The sequence below is a fragment of the Austrofundulus limnaeus genome, unplaced genomic scaffold (assembly GCF_001266775.1).
Source record: "Austrofundulus limnaeus strain Quisiro unplaced genomic scaffold, Austrofundulus_limnaeus-1.0 Scaffold113, whole genome shotgun sequence".
Taxonomy (NCBI): Eukaryota; Metazoa; Chordata; class Actinopteri; order Cyprinodontiformes; family Rivulidae; genus Austrofundulus; species Austrofundulus limnaeus.
In genome coordinates, this window is record NW_013952515.1 from 1,041,379 (window position 1) to 1,046,493 (window position 5,115).

A 5,115-nucleotide genomic window follows, 5' to 3' on the forward strand; every position below is an offset into this window, starting at 1 on the left:
TCTTGGAAGAGAGACGAAACGTTTCATTAAAGAAGAACCCGTCCAGAGGACCTATACAATTTTTTTTTCCATTCAGTGGTTACTTTTTGCATGTTTGATTATAATTTGTCCACAGAGGTAAAACCATTATTACCTACCTCTTTCCTTTAGCGGCAGCCTGGAAAGTTGTAAATATTAGCTCGGGGTCCCTAAATCCTCTCCTCACTTGTGTTTTCGACCACAACCAGCAGTAAAAATCCCTGCTATAGGTCACGTCTTTGTAAACCGTCCAAGTGGTAAGAGGTTATTCAAAGCRCTATGGCTCCTTCAATCAGCTGCAAAGGAGGCCTGTATCAAAACATTAGTTTTATTTATGGGCCTGCTCGCTTTGTCCTTCATGTGGCCTCCAACGGTGATAAAGTGAGAGTTACACGATCCACCTTCGGCAGAAATAGGAAATGTTGCTGTGAACGCCAGCTGTTGCTTGGGTCGGCCGGGGCAGCGAGAGGCCTCGGCCTTCCCAGGCGCTGCCAAATAAAGAGCCCAGCRCCGCGCTGTGGGAGACGGCTTCCCTCCCCGCGCATTTACGTTTCGAAAGGTGTTAAAATTTGCGCAGGTGGGGAAGGATTTGCGTGGCCGTAAAGAAGAGGGAGGTTGCCATCTGAAAGAACATTATTTGCACAGCGTTGCAGCTTTGTGTTTAAYGTAGAATCAACTTTTGTCAGCTGCCAGACTGAGGCTCTGTCAGAGAGGCGGGAGGGGTTTAACGTGTCAAACCTGCCGTTTCAGAYGCTTCTCTGACGTCCTCCGTGACTGCTCTGCCTCACAACTGACAGCACAGATTCCTCATTCGTCTTCTGCCTCRTCTCCTCAGGATCATACGCACAGGCGGTGAAGAGCAATTTCATTACCTGTCAACGGCCGAGGTGCCGCTCTAACAAAAACCTGGGGAACATGGGGGAGGAAAACATGATTGTAACCCCTCTTTCAACAAACGGTTTTACAAACGCTGCAGTCACTGTCGAGTCTGAAGCTTTATGGGTGGAAAAAAGAGGTCTTTTTGCKTAAAAAAGTGCTGTTTTTTTGATGGTATAGAGAGTTTTTCTCCTTTTTTAYATCTCACTCAAAACTTGAGTCAAGATGGATTGTTGTACCGGTAATCTCTTCACTTGAAATCATGAGTTGAGAAAAAGAAATGTCATTTTAAGTCAAACATTTATGGACAATAAAGCTTCATTGTGATTGYGGGAGGAAACCCTTTTCCTGTGGTTTTTCCAGATATTAGCATTCCTTGAAAACACTTTATGCTCAATCTCATGTAAAGTCACGCTCAGAGTGGGGGTTGTGAATAACTCCACACAACTACCACATAMAATTTGAGCTTAAAATGTTAAACACGTTTTCACCGAGGGCCATGTGAGCGTTATGGTGGCCCTYAAAGAGCCAGTTGTAATTAACTTTAACATTTTGTCTTTAAAGAGCCAGTATTATTATTATCAGRCATATAGTTCAATTATATAACATAAAAATTGTAACTACGTCACCATCAGTTGTTATGAAAATGCTGTCAATTTGTATAAAYCAAAAATAAATTGGGCTTTGCATCAAAGCCAGAGGAGTAAGACACTTTTCCCCTCTCTCCTGCTCTCCCTCATCTTCCCTGCTTTGCTGCTCGGAGCCTCCTCTACGTTTTTATCCAAACCGAAAATTATGGATTTATTTTTATAGATTTGGTTAGCTGGTCTCTTAATAAATGTTTGGAACAATTTTTTTACCATGGGAGGACATGTCAAAGGTGGGACCTCTGTTCTGCTCTTTTCAACTATTGGATTCTGATCACTGGATTTCTACAGATTGGCTTGGTGGTCTCCTGGTGTTCTGCAAAACAGCATTGGTGGCTATTCAGGCCATTTCCTGGCCAGTGACTGGCCAGTCGGAAGTCAACTGCCGGCCACATTTGGCCCACGGGCCTTGCATTTGACATGTGATCTATAGAATTCGCTAACTTAGTCGTTTTTGCGTTGGTTTATGTCGATTAGTTGTGGCAAGCATCTTGAATTGGACTGACTCCAGAGTTAATCRGCTGTACATCCAATGATAATTTATTGAGAGATTTATTCAGATCCATCCAGTGGTTCATGAGACATTTTGCAGAAATCTTTAAAGAGTGCAAACTTGACTGTYGAACCTCTCAATGGAAGGTCACAGAGTTCACTTGGACCAAAACTCTCTAATATACAACTCTGCTTTAATTACRGCCACGATTTCAATCAGAAGTCATAAAACTCCTGAAGGTGGGGTGGCATCTGTCCGTGAGCCCCCCTCCCACCTACAATTGATGGCACCAGAATATGGGAGCTGCCTGAGTTTGCGGCCCACGACCTGCGACAAAGTCCCATCACTTTTATGACGTTTTAAGGAATCTTTTTAATACACTCCATTACTGCTGACATACAAATCTTCGCCAAAGTGGCCCCATCTACAGCCTGATCAATTTTTACACTGCTGAGCCATACCCCGTACCATCATTTTGTCATCTCAAAACTCCTATTATATAGGATTTTCTCATGGGAAAAACTGCAATAAAAATATGTTATCACTTAGAGGATGTGCACGAGTCAGTACCTGACTCCAMCTAAAAAYCCTCACCCAAGACAAAATTTGTTTCTGCAGTAAGCAGAACTGTTTAAATGTTATTTATTTTCACGTTCCTAAGAAAATATATTGTGAAGTGAAGCATTGATTTGGAACATAACCACGTCTTGATACGGGTTGGAGGAGCTGGATTTATGAATCCTTTGCACAACTCCTTTAATTGAATTTTCCAAATCTCTCGCCACACACAAATAATCAATATGTACTGCTGAGGGAAACTTGCCTCAGAATTATTAGGGGCCTTTCTTTTTCAATTTCGTAGTCATCAGCAAATACAGGCGTTGAGGGTATTTGCAATGCCGCGACGATCCCTAAAGGATTTATGTTCGTCCCAGTCCTGATTGCTCACAAAAAGTGACTTTTTTAGAATGCTTACCGAAACTTTTTTCAACCTTAAAAGGACAGTCGTAAGCGCGTCTGAACACTCTGTCCCACCCTGAGGAAAGAAAACCTTTWAACCGTTGCAGCATAAAGACGGGAAAGGGGATGATGAGGGAGAACAGGAAGGACAGATCTGTGGGTCTGCTCAGCTGCCTTTCCACGTTTGTCTCAGTCTCTTTTCATCAAATGCAATATGAAAATATTAAGAGAAGACTGACTCATGACTGAATACATTTGTATTCAATCAAATCACAGAAAGAGATGTAAACTAAGACATAAGTTTCTTAGGTTTTTTTCTTTAATTTGACTTGATAATATGGGCTTGAACCATTTTTTCAAACAGCTCAAATATGCTACATCTTAATTAWATGTTTTCCAGCATATGCATCTAAAATTTAGTGTCCATATTAGACAGTTACAGAAACCAATAAATTTGCTGGTAYCTTTCCGCAATTATCAAAAAAAAACACAACTATATGAGCCATAGAGTTAAATAACACTAGAGTAAGCCCCGTCTATTCCGTCCACTGTTAGCATCTGTGACAACATGGAGGAATAAAAAATGGTGATCACACACAACTGTCATAACAAATATTAGATTAACTACAAGCTCAACAATCTGTGTCAAAAATTATTTGTAATATAAATTATTATAATTGCTAATTGTTTTGATTTCAGCGCGCCACTGATGACCTCAACTCGGGACATTGTGGGTCAGTGTGCAGAATACTTTGAAGACCTCCTCAATCCCACCAGCACGTCTTCCCATGAGGAAGCAGAGCCTGAGGACCCTGGGTCGGGCTCTCCAATCTCTGGTGCCGAGGTCACTGAGGTGGTTAAAAAGCTCCTCTGTGACAGGGCGCCGGGGGGTGGATGAGATTCGCCCGGAGTTCCTTAAGGCTCTGGATGTTGTGGGGTTGTGTTGGTTGATGTGACTCTACAATATCGCGTGGACATCGGGGGCAGTTCCCCTGGATTGGCAGACCAGGGTGCTGGTCCCCCTATTTAAAAAGGGGGACCGCAGAGTGTTTTCCCAACTATAGGGGGATCACTCTCCRGGTAAGATCTATTCAGGGGTCCTGGAGACTAACYGTCAGATAGTCAAATCTTGGATTCAGGAAGAGCRGTGTGGTTTTTGTCCTGGTCGTGGAACAGTGGACCTGCTCTACACCCTCAACAGGGTCCTGGAGGGTGCATGGGAGTTTGCCCAACCAGTCTACATGTGTTTTGTGGACCTGGAGAATACATTCAGGCGTGTCCCTCAGGGAGTCCTGTGGGGGGTACTCTAGGAGTATGGGGTACCAAGCTCTTTTATACAGGCTGTTAGGTTCCTCTGTTAGAGTTTGGTCCACGTTGCCTGTAGTAGGTTGTCAGGGTGTCTGGGCTCTCATTTAGAGATAGGGTGAGAAGCTCAGTCATCAGGGAGGGACTCAGAGTAGAGTCGCTGCTCCTCCACGTCGAGAGGAGCCAGTTGAGGTGGCTCGGGCATCTGGTTAGGATGCCTCTTGGACGCCTCCCTAGTGAGGTGTTCCTTGCACGTTCCACTGAGAGGAGGCCCAGAGGAAGACCCAGGACACACTGGAGGGACTATGTTTCTCAGCTGGCCTGGGATGCCTTGGGATTCCTCCGGATCAGCYGGCCCAAGTGGCTGGGGAGAGGGAAGTCTGCTTAGGCTGCTGCCCCCATGACGCGACCCCAGATAAAGCATATTATTATTTCTTACTGTCATAAATAATTAAAAACTATTTACCAGTTGACACTTAAGAAATGTTCTCTGCAAACCCAGTTATGGGCATAGACTTAAATATATAGATCACTAGAATGAGCCCCGCCCATACCGTCCACTGGTAGTGTCTGTGACAGGCATGGAGGAGCAAAAATGGCGACCTAAAAGGGCAACGGCTCACAGCCTTCATAGAAACTAATAGATAAACAGCAAGCTGAACCGGATCTGTTTCACAGATTATCTGTCATGTTTTTACAATAAATTAATAATTATGTTAATTTTATTCAATAATCATGTAAAACAGCAGATTTATACCAGAAAAATATATAATTTATAAGTAATGATCTAAACCAGACCTGAAGTCAGCCTGTAAC